This window comes from Staurois parvus, unplaced genomic scaffold (genome assembly GCF_062004578.1).
Source record: "Staurois parvus isolate SC_StPar_1 unplaced genomic scaffold, SC_StPar_1.0 ptg000415l, whole genome shotgun sequence".
NCBI lineage: Eukaryota > Metazoa > Chordata > Amphibia > Anura > Ranidae > Staurois > Staurois parvus.
Genome location: NW_028318211.1, coordinates 2,609,001 through 2,621,886, shown reverse-complemented (window position 1 = coordinate 2,621,886; position 12,886 = coordinate 2,609,001). Strand labels below are relative to the sequence as shown.

Genomic DNA, 12,886 nt, shown 5'->3' with positions numbered 1-12,886 from the left:
GCCCAGAGCCCTTGCTAGTGAACTCTCCAAAAAGAAGCACACCTGGTCTACAAAGAGTGGGATTGACCACAGCTGCATGAAGGGTGGTCTGCCAAAGGGGCCACTCAGATGATCCTGAAGACAAGTCACAATCGTTTCTACCAGAGAAACATAGAGAAGCCGTGTTAGTTGCCTTGCATGATGACTATGGTCATTTAGGGCCAGAGAGGACTTTCAAGTTAGTGAGGAACGGCTCTACCAGCCTTGAATGTGGGCCGAAGTTGGGAATTTCTATCTTTTCTGCATATGCTGCATACAGAGAAAGACTTTGTCCTCCAGAGCCATCCTAATTAATCACCTCCAAAGTCAAGGACCCATGGAGTTGGTGTGCATTAACTTTTTCTGCCTAGAAATGGTCAGGGAAGCATTTCCTAGGCATTACCAACTAAAGATTAACAGGTATCCAAGGTGGCCAAGGTCTAGGTGGTGAAGTTCTTCGTTTACTATGGGCTGCCCCAGAAAATCCATTCTGATCAGGGAAGAGACTTTGAGAGTTGACTCATCAGGAAGCTGCTGGATCTGTTAGGCATTTAGAAGTCCAGAACTACTCCCTATCACCACAAGGGGATCTGCAGCCTGAGAAGCTTTGCCCATGATTTTCTCAACATGTTTGGGACTATAACAATGGAGAAGAAGCAAAAGCATGGAGAACTATGCCACAGGTTATTCTCCATACATGCTGATGTTTGGGTGCAAAGCCAGATTGCCTGTTGTATTGGCTTTGGCACGTCCCCAGATCAGACATCTGTTGTGTCCTACAGAGGGTATGTGAATCACAGAATGAGAAAATTGGATGAAAAATAACACTTTCGGAGTGATGGACTAATTATTTGATCATTAGTACACAGCTTTCAAGAGCCCATCTCAACAGTTCATGCAAAATTGTCTGAAGGGACAAGCACAAATGTTTTTCTCATAAGATAACACAACAAACAATTTTCATTGAATCAGTACAGTAATTGTCCGTGACCAAGACCGCGCATGCTCGTAAAAGAATGCATTACAAAACAATACAGTACATTATATTATTGCGGGAAGTTGTATTCTGTCTTACGAGAGTTTTCGTAACTCTAATAACCTATTCTTTTTGATATCAGACTAGCATGCAAAAAAAACCCAGACGATCATTCGTCTAATATTCTCATCATGTGTACCAGGCGTTAGAGTCCAGGATCTACAGCCGGGTGATTGAGTGCTTCTAATAGGTGTGTCTGGAAAGCACAGACTAGCTGACTGGTGGAAACCCAACCCTATACTGTCTGCAAGCAACGCTCTGTTTTGTGGGTGTACCAGATCCACCCAGAGGGTAAAACAGGTCAACTCAAAGTCTGCTTGGACTGGTTGTGGCCATCTGTGTCCATAGACACCACTGCATCTACATCCACTGCTGAGACTAATTTAGGGACCCATAGGCCAGAAGCCCCTTAAATTGTACCTCAGATTCATATGGAAGAAAGAAAGGAGCAGCCTTCTGTTCTGACGGATGAAGAGGAGACAGAGGTCCTCCAGCTACCCCATAAAACTGTTGAAAAGCCCTTTGGAGCAAAAAAGCCAAAAGGTCAATATGTCCCACAAAAAGACTCACTTATAACCAAAATTTCAGAAGAGACTGTATCCATGGCTCCAAAGTACCAAGAGATGTCAGTACTTTCGGCTTTCGCTTTGGTAGAATATGACTCAAGCCTATCTCCTTACACATCTTGGTGGGAGATTCCCTTCAATTAAATGTTTGATAGAAAATGTGTAATAAGATAATTTAATTTTACGATAGGCCTGTTTAGTTTAGTGTTAGAGCATTTTAACATTTTATATTAAACTCCTGTTCGTGTATTTGCCAGATCCTGTTTTTTGAGGACCAAAGACTTTTGGTGGGGGGAGTGTGTAGCCAGGTTTGCTAGTGGTTATAAATCTCAGGCTATAAAATAAATAATTCAAAAACTAAAGCCCTTCCCCTTAATGTAGCACAACAAACATGGCATTTATCTCAATCCTTTTACTTGTTCATGGAAAACTTCAACACTAAAATACCTAGGAATTAAAGTGGTTGTAAAGGCTCAGGGTTTTTTACCTTCATGCATTCTATGCATGAAGGTAAAAAACCTTCTATGTGCAGCAGTGCCCACAGCAACCTCAATACTTACCTGAGCCCCATCGAAATCCAATGATGTGCATGACAGCATCGGCTGTCCCGGGTCTCTGCCTTCTCATTGGCTGAGGCAGCACGCAGAAGCCATTGGCTCCATCTGCTGTGTATCACAGCCAGTCAGCCAATGAGGAGAGAGAGGGGTGGGGCCAAGCTGCGGCTTTGTGTGTGAATGGACACACGGAGCCGCGGGTGCCCCCATAACAAGAAAGGAGAAGCCAGGACAGCCTGTGGGGGACCCGAGAAGAGGGGGTTCCAGGCTGCTCTGTCCAAAACCACTGCACACAGCAGGTAAGTATAGACATGTTTGTTATTTTACAAAAAAAAAAAAAACCTTTAAAATCGCTTTTAATTTATAATAAGAACCTCCTGTGCTCTAAGGATAACTATAGCTACTAACGGATGAGGCTGCTACCACCTATAACTTATTACCTGTAAGTGAAATAACTGAAATGAAACAAAAATGATGTAGCGCTCTAAACATATATATATCCTATGATAATATTGACAGTGATATGTCCCTAATAAAATCTCAAAGTGATAAATTATATATACTTAGTGAATATATAACATATATCGATGGTCTCTACTGGACCAATAGTGATCAAAAAATACAAATGAAAGTGATAATAAATGCAAATCTCAATGGACATTAGTGAAAATCAAAATAACACAAATGGTGAGACACACATGTGATCCCAGCACTGGGGGATAAATATAGTGCAAAAAAGTGCTCCGTGCTAGAAACACTCCAATATATCGTGTATAATACACTCACAACTACAACTAGAAAATATATATAAAAATATATTAGGAAACAATATAAAAAGTCCAACAGAAATATATGTGGCATCAGTGTTCCAAACGCATGCAAGTGGTCCTGTGCGTAGCAGTCTCTGGTGATGTATCCAAAATATCTAAATTGGCTCCTCACCTTCTTACCGTGTTCCTAAAAGGGCCTAATAGCTTTTGGGATCACTCCTGGATCCTCCAAGTATATGCTCTTCTTATTAGTATCCAATGCAGACCAGAACCTCGCATCAGGTAAATATATATGAGCTTTTCCAGGTCAGGATCACCTCCAAAACTCCCCTTAGGCTATAACAGGTATGGCCAGCTCCCTCAGAATCCATACAAAAAGAGAACCTCTATGGTGTAATATTGTTTTATTTAGCAGTAAAAGACAATGTAAGCCATCAAACTCACATTTCTCCAGTACATAGTAAGCCTCTACAACCTCATGCTATGGCTGTACTTGCATGGGTTCATGTGGAGCATAAAGATGCGCCGGAAATTGCTTCACCTACGCGTTGCGTCACGGCACACGTGACTTCATCAGGGTCTACCTCCTTTATACATTAATAATTATACACTCCTTTCTCAGTTGAAACCCCATCATATTCCTTTTCTTGACCGCATTGCAACCATTAAAATGTCTATCTTACCAAAACTCCACTACCTGCATCTCATCCTAAAAAAAACGTCAAATTAACATAATTTTCTCTGGAGTTATAAACGCCAAATCTTTTCTATTTGCTCCATGTGACAAAGGTGCCTAGCTTTTCTGAATATTGCCAAATACTACTTGGATACCCAGCTGAGATTCATAGCCTCTTCGTACACTCTACACTCTTATAGCAGCTAGGCCAAAATAGAGAAGTCATGGATGGCCCCCATTCACCCTAACTCTGTTGTGGAGGTGTGATGCAGTGATACACTTAATTTGTTAAGACCTATATAACTTGTACACACTCTATGGCAATGAGCTAAGCAACAATACTCTCTCACTACAGCCTCTTTAGCAACTTCTTTTCTGTTTACTCCCAATATCCAAGATAGCTTAACCTCACAGATGTCTCAATTTTGGAAAGATAACGCCTTGTTTCACTTTGGTCAATTGGTGGATGTTAGAACTAGAGCATTACGCTCATTCCAAGAACTCCAAAATGCTTATAACCTCTCTAAGCGTTATATAGCTGTTTACAAATTCACCACTATGCTCATTCCTTAATCAAATCCATGCTGTTCTTTAAACAGACAACATTTGAAAAAATTTGCCTGGCAGGTCCTTTAGCCAAGGAATTAATTTCTCAGATCTATAAAGTACTTAACTTCCTAGCTTTAAAGTGAAACTAAACTCTCTCAATTAACATTAACCCTTTGTAATACTTGGGCAGCTATCATTAGTAAATAGATAGGAAAATATATTATATTTTTTTGTTTTAACCTTCTTTTTTACATTTCTTCAATTGATTCCTGGTTGCTGGCCTAGGCCAAAATGATGCCATACATCTCATGAGTCTTCATAGAGTACAAGTTGTTGTTTTCCCCTAATATACCAGTATTATATGTTTCTATTTTTGTCCAATGCATTAACGACTAGGCGTCTTTTTCGATTTTGTCTACCTATATTTTTAAATTCTGAACCAGTGAAAATTATAGATATAAGGTACATTACCTACAATCAAACGATACTTTACAAATACTAGTAAACAGACAGGGACTGATTTTAGTAATGTTCACATAGCTCAATGACACTTTGTACTCTTCAAATACCCTTCAATATGGAGAGAAAGTTAAAAAAATATAGACTTCCCTTGCACATGATTGGATGATTGAAGTGAACAGAGCAGTGTTTTATCATTCTACTCTTTCAGTAAATCAGCCCCATGCCAGTATTATATACTGATTTTTAGGTTTATGTTTAAAGATATACAGGAAAAGGGTGATTAGCAAAGTGCGACTACCCATGGAAAACAATAACATTTCACTTTACTGTACACCATTCAAGGAACAAAGAATACTAGTTTTGCTAATTTCTGTCTTCTTTATTAAGAATAGTATATATATTTGAAGTATAAAATATTCATTTTATGCAGCGAAGAAAACTGTCCAATAAAAACACTACTTTGGAAATCTAAAGCAATAAATAACATGGCAGGAATTAAATATGAATATAGTATATTACTATAGCCTTATACAAATAATGGAATCATTCCCAAATATGTTATGTTGTGTAAACATGAAAAATATAATGTTGGCGATATGTTCTTTCTTTACTGACTTTATTTTTTATAATTTCTTAATTTCCTGTTAGGCTGGCAGGAGAATATGGATCTTCAAAATCAAAGTTTTGTAACAGATTTCACCCTTAGTGGTCACTCTCATTCACATGAAGCTCAGGTCATTTTCTTTGTCTTGTTTCTGGCCCTGTGTTTGATGACCTTATCAGGGAACCTTCTCATAGTTACATAGTTAGTCTGGCTAAAAAGAAACAAAAGTCCACCCAGTTCAACCGTAAAAAAAAACCTATAATCCTGCACCCACAGTTGACCCAGAAGAAGGCAAAAAACCCAGTAAAGAATGAACCAATTTTCTCCTGCAGGGAAAAAATTCCTTCCTGATCTCCTGAGAGGCAATCAGATATTCCCTGGATCAACTTTACCTATAAATGTTATATTATGTGTATCCAAGAAAGAATCCAGGCCTTTTTAAAGCAATCCACTGAGCTGGCCATAACCAACTCTTGAGGGAGTCTATTCCACAATTTCACAGCTCTTACTGTGAAGAAACCTTTCCATATTTGGAGATTAAATTTCTTTTTCTTCAGATGTAAAGAGTGCCTCCTTGTCCTCTGTGATGACCTCAGGGTGAATAACTCTACACCGAGTTCACTATATGAACCAATGATGTATTTATACATGTTGATCATATCCCCCCTTAATCTCCTCTTCTCAAGAGAGAATAAATTCAGTTCCTCTAATCTTTCCTCATAGCTGAGCTCCTCCATGCCTCTTATCAGTTTGGTTGCCCTTCTCTGTACTTTCTCCAGTTCCCCAATGTTCTTTATGTGAATTGGTGCCCAAAATTTAACTGCATATTCCAAATGAGGTGTTACTAATGATTTGTACAGGGGTAATATGATATCTCTCTCTCTGGAGTCTATACCTCTTTTAATACAAGAGAGGATTTTGCCCACTTTAGAAACCGCAGCTTGGCATTGCATGCCATTATTAAGCTTCTGTTCTACCAGAACTCCCAGATCCTTCTGCAGCATTGATTCCCCCAGTTGTACCCCCCTAGTATGTATGATGCATGCATATTCTTAGCCCCCAAGTGCATATCCTTACATTTATCAACATTAAACCTCATTTGCCACATAGTTGCCCAATTAAACAGTGCATTGAGGTCGGCTTGTAAATTGGAGACATCCTGCAAAGACGTTATTCCACTGCACAGCTTGGTGCAAAAGAATGAAACTGTATTTTTAATCTCAAACCTTATATCATTTATAAATATATTTAAAAAGTAAGGGTCCCAACAATGAACCTTGGGGTACACCACTGACAACCCTAGACCATTCAGAGTATGAATCATTAACCACTACTCTCTGAATACAATCTTTTAGACAAATTTCTACCCATTTACATACAGATTTTTCCAAGTCGTAGACTTTACCTTACACATTAGCCATGCGTGGGGACTCATGACAGATGTCCACGTTTATCCACATCTGCATTCACCTATGTATTTTTTTCTCAGCAACGTATCTTTCTTGGACATGTGTTATTCAACAATTACCATCCCAAAGATGCTGGTTACTGCCTTCTCAAATCAAAAGACTATCTCCTTTAACCAGTGCATATTGCAGCTATTTTTCCTTGATTTACCGTATTTGGTGGCACAGAATGCTTCCTTCTGACTGACCACTATGTGGCTATCTGTAGTCCACTAAAGTATCACATTGTCATCAATTTCAAATTTTGCTGTTGTCTGGTGGCATGTATTTGGCTAGCAGGCTTCTTCCATTCCTTTACCCAGGCTTTTCTCACCTACCAGCTGTCATTCTGTGGTCCAAACAAGATTAACCACTTCTTCTGTGATATCCACCTAGTAGCTGTACTTGCCTGTTCTGACACCTTCTTTATTGATAAATTTATTATAGCAAACAGTGGGGTGTTTTCACTCAGTTCACTCAGTTACTTTGTGGTGTTACTCAGTGAACTTTGTGGTGTTGTTATTCTCCTACCTTAGCATCATAACTACAATCTTAAAGATCTATTCTTCAGAAGGGAGACGTAAAGAGTTCTCTACATGTGCAGCCCATCTCCTTGTTATTACGTTCTTCCTTGGACCAGCCGTATTTATCTATTTGAGACCACCAGTGAACAATGCAGCAGACAAGTTGGTGTCTGTGTTGTATACAGTACTGACACCTCTACTAAATCCTATTATCTACACATTAAGAAACCAGGAGGTCAAAAATGCTAAAACCAATTGGAAAATCTTTGGGAATCTTTCATCATAACATGCAAAGCAAACAGACCTAATATTTGCCATAAACCACTAAAATATAGGAAGGGTTTACATTTTTTCTAATAAACTGTAACCACACTTTGTTAAAATTATATTTAATGTTCAATTCCAGACTCGTCCTTCACTTAGTTCTACCCCTTCCCCAGCAGCCTCCACATGCATCTACTTTCTTCATTTTATACTTACATTTCCCAGAAGTCTTTAGGCTGGTTTCATGATGGGCAGCAGGGGGCAAGACAAGAAAGGCGGTAAGTATTACAGCCAAAGCTTCTTATTGTTTTATACCTCCAAGGGGACTATTTTAAAAAGTAGCCCAGAGTTGGGTTTTAATAAACAAATTAATGTTTTACAAAATGTATTTAATTCTCTCTCTTCCCCAATTGCAAGAAAATACTGCTCAATGCAGTATGTGTTTCTTTCATGTACTGTAAGTGCAAATTGTCCAGCAAACCATTGCAACCAATTAGATTTGATTTATTGAATTCATATCACTGCAAGTTGATTTCCTACTAGACGCAATGGAGTTGATTTAGTAAAGACAAATAGGCTGTTCACTTTGCAAGCTAACATTATCTTAGCTTAGAGAATGCAGTGCAAATTCACTCTGCAAAGAATACCCAATCACAAGCAATGAATACAAAATGGTATTTTTGCTTGCACGTAATTGGATGATGGAAGTCAGCAGAGTTTCACCTATTCATTAAGTTAAGGGAAAGTTCCCTTACAAAGTAAACAGCTTTTTGTCATTATTAAATCAAACCTTGTAGATAAGCACATTTTACACAATTCTTTGCTTTACTTACAGCAGTACTATACTTTTCTAAAACCAATGCATAAAACCATTCCTTGAAAGGGAAGGAAAACCTAATTACTAAAATCTCCTATAAACATTTATGTGACACTAAACTCTAAAAAAATCACCCTCAGCCTCCTCTAAATCTGCATATTTTATGTTTTTTGCTGTTGTCATCTGAATTCTTGTTAGAGAATGGCTATGATCATAATCAATGGTCCCACTGTATGTAGGAAAGTAACCACTAAACCTTCCTTGTTCGCAAGGTGAATTACGGAACATGGCAAATGTGAACTAGGGAATATGGCATTTATAATGATCATAGAGCAGTGCTCATGACCATAACTAACGTGCACTCCACATTACAAACAAATGGAAGTAAGCCGGAAAAGAAGAGGTTTAGAACTTTATAGAGGACAGTACAAGGAAGCGGAAAAACACAGTAAGAGGCAATTGAATGAAAAATGGATTACAGGGCCATTAAGTGGTGAATGTGTGCTCACATACTTCATATATTAGCAAACATTTTGTACAAATTAATTTTGTAATAAACCTATCTAGCCCTGGACTCATGTTGCTTAGTGTATGCTTGTGTACTGCAAGTGGGCTAGTGTAATTTCAAACTGTAGAGCCTTGAGGAGTTCCCTATTGACTATGAGGTTGTTATCTGTGAAGTATATGGTAATTCAATTTTTCCTTTGGGAATTTACAGGATCAATTTTTGCCCAGAATTGTCATAGAAACCTTTAATGTCGGTTTCAAAACTGATAAAATAACTATGGTAATCAGTTATATGCATACTGTATATAGCTTTCTAAGCACCACCCGGTAAATTGATGTAGATGCTGCATAGCAAGGGACTCTTTATGTAGATGCTCCAATTTGCTAACCTAAAAGAGAACTTCTTGATGTACTAGAAATGTTTTCATTTCATTTTTGAGCACTGAGATACCATCTGACCCCTACTATGGGCCTTTGGAGATTCCCACAAAATACAAGAAAATACATTTCCTCGATCATCAATAATGTAGTTTATGAGACTTTTTAAAGGAAAAGCAGAAGAATTGAGATTGTTTGATAATGACTCAAAAAAGCCTTTATTTAAACATTTTATGGAGAGGAAAGCCCTAGGAGATAAGCAATGAGGCAGGAGCATGATCTGCTAGGATTATAGGGATATTAGCCCCTTTCATTTTATCAAGAAAACTGTTGTTCCTAAAAAACATATTGACATATTGATTCGGTATAAGTGCATGGAGAAATGAAAAATATATATAGTCTCTGCCATGTGGGTTGTAAGCCATCTATACATTTGCAATTGAATACAATAGGGCATAATCACTGCTTTCTTTCAAGTGAAGTAGATAATTATGTAACAAATTAAAGGAAAAAAACTAAAATGGAGTTCATACAGAAATGGTCATAGCCTTCTGGAGAGAGGTGTGTTTGTGTAATACATAGCAAAAAAGTAAGGTAGTAAAAATTGGGTCTATATATGTGTCATATACCTGTATGAAGAGCCTGAGATGACTAGGGTGGCTCTTGCACAGTTCCCGCCTGAGTACCCCTGTTAAGACTTGGTCTGCAGGGACAAAAGAAAGGCACAAGTACCAAGGTGTAGTGTGAGCAGAAACTTGAGTGAGCTGGTATCTGATGAGTAGAAGTACACTGTGGAGATACAAAGTCCAGTTGAAGGTGGAGTCAAGTTCCAGACTTGTTCAAGTGTTAGCCAAGTGAAAGCATACCAGGATGTAAGTAGAATCAGAGTAAGGAACAGGCTGAAATCAGCAAAAATCAGGCAGCAAGGTACAGATTCACTAGGAAGAACCATGGTCAGTAATCCGAGCCAAGGTCGATATGAGAGGCAGAAAGTGAACATAAGTAGACATGGACAAGTCAAAAACAAGTTTATTTCCCTAATGATGCTGTAGTACATGTAGGATTTTGTGTCAGTTAACAGTAGAGACTGGGCCTTTCACATTATATATAACATTAAATTTAGTCACAATTTAGGATAATTGTAACTAGTTAAGGAAGAGAGTACAATAAAGATTCATATATCAAGATGTGGTTTCCAGAGAGGGGGAAAGGCAAACACATGGGGGAAGAGGTGAGTACAAGACCACAGATAATTTTGCGTTTCAAAAAGTACCTATAACAAGATAGTGTACCAAAGTCAGAGCAAATGACTTCACAATCCATTTAGGGTGGAAGACTGAAGTCCATTGGAGGATTTAGATCCACTGCTATGACAAAGTGCTGGGTGGATTGAGTGAAGAAATCATGGAGTAAGGCATTAAGGGGTTGATTTACTAAAGGCAAATAGACTGCACTTTTCAAAGCGAAGTTGCTCCAGAGCTTAGTAAATGAGGTAAAGCTTCACTTTGCAAAGAATACCCAATGATGTGTAAGGAAATTTTTTTTAAAAATGGCATTTTTTTGCTTGCACATGATTGGATGATGGAAGTCAGCTTCTGCTCATTTACTAAGCTCTGGAGCAACTGCTCTTGCTGAGTGCAAGAAAAATCTATTTGCCTTTAGTAAATCAACCCCTGTGTCTAAAAGTGAAGAGTCTTGCATCTGAAGACCACAAACAGAAAGGAGAACACATACTACAGTCAACAACCTAAGGAATAAAAAATGGTAACCTGGTGCTGGGCACCAAAATCAGTGGTCCCAATATAACTAAAGATAAACTGAAGTAAAAAAAAAAAAACCAAGAAATGCTAAAATAAAAACCAGAACAACAAAACCAAATATCTATTATAATGATTATAAATAATATTCTATGTATTATTTTTGTGGCAACACAAGAAAGCTATTTATAAAGGGTTGGATAACTGTGTAGACCAATTTGTGGTGAAGCTTTGTTCTTTCACAACTTTTGTCTTCATATATATATATAAATACATGTTCATTAGTTTTTAAATAAGGGGAATCTGTCAATTGCCCATTTTTCCAGTTTGTATTTTTTTTGTAATGATCAGCTATTTTGAGATATTTATATAAAGGTGTAAAGAGATAAATGGTTTGTATGGTAAGTATAGCAATATGACAATGTCATACATTATTACTTGTATATCAGTCTATCCTGTTTCCCCTATAGAACTCCGTAGAACATATATATTATTGTGCTTATTTAATATGCTAACAAACTATGTAAAAAGTGAAATAATCCAAACCAACTATTTCTGAGTAATCCTTCAAGAGTCTGACTTCAGCAATATAAATCAGATTGGTTACTATTGATTAGTGCACATTGCTCATAATTATTGCTTTCTGTACTGTGTGCAAAAACTATCCCATATTTTGCACCTAAGATATCTCATTCTTCCTTGCTTTTCTAAAACAGGTAAAACAGATACCTCTTTAAAGTATTTTGATAAAAGACACACCCTCAGTTACAGAAACCACAAAGAATGCTTTTTTATCAGTGTTATTCCTTTTTTACATTAGCTTTTTTTTTTTTTTTTTTTTGCGTGGGTGACCATTGTCACTGGGACTAGAAATAAAAATCTAAAATCCTTAGTTGTGATTAGTTAATTTTTTTTTAATTCAGCTTGCAGGCTGACAAAAATAAACTTTACTGGTGTTAACCAATCCTTATTCTGTTAAAAAAAAGTTTTGACTTTGGACATATTTTTAAACAAATACTGATAGTTTGTTACATTAAAATAATGTTATAGTTCATTTAATTAAATTAGACATTTCTTCCAACAAGGGCTTCCAAGTGAATATATCATCTAAATATAACACAAGGGATGATATACTTATGATATCAAGTAAATCATTACACAAAATTATGATTGTGTATGTCACCAATGAACATATTCCTCCAGTGTTTATTTCTATATTAAGGTTCAAGGTGTTTCTATATCTATTACCTCTGTATTTTTTTTTTATTTACTGTAGTTTTAACCATTATAATAGAACATCTTTCCAGGCTTTAATATATTCATCTGCAAAAGTTAATTGAAAGTGAACCACCACATGTGTTATAAGAAAAATAATATTTTGTAATACTGATGTAGACTAAGCAAGTTAATATATATTTCATATTGTACAATCTATGCTATTATGAAAATCAAAACCGTGGATGCAAGAAAGAAAACATTCTCAACATGTGCCTCACATGTAACTGTAGTTATGTTATTTTATGTTCCTTGTGTGTTTATATACATGAGACCCTATTCTGGCTCCTCAATGGACAGTTTTATAGCTATTTTCTACACACTTCTCACCCCACTTCTAAACCCGATTATCTACAGTCTAAGAAACAAAGAGGTCAAAGTAGGGCTGAAGGAAATTCTGAGAGGACATCTGTTTTAATAGTTATTAACATGTAATAGTACATTATTTTTAGTTTAAAGGGACATTTCTCTTTCAAATACAATCATTAAATCTGAACTTCAGGCAGAAATAAAATATTTAAAAAGTCATTAAAAAATAAACATATTTTTTGTAACTGTTGTAAGTACCTGATTTTGACTTGGTATCAATGTTTGTTGTTATTACCTGTACAGCAGTACTACAGACTTGGAGTAGGCGGGCCAGCTCTATGGAATAATCAGGTATGTTACATGCATGTGTGCTAA

The 12,886-nt window shown here is 37.0% G+C and overlaps 1 pseudogene; it reads left to right on the top strand.

The window, feature by feature from the left end:
* Nucleotides 1-5,293: 5,293 nt before the first annotated feature.
* Nucleotides 5,294-7,490, top strand: LOC149454855 (olfactory receptor 4E2-like; annotated as a pseudogene).
* Nucleotides 7,491-12,886: the final 5,396 nt, after the last annotated feature.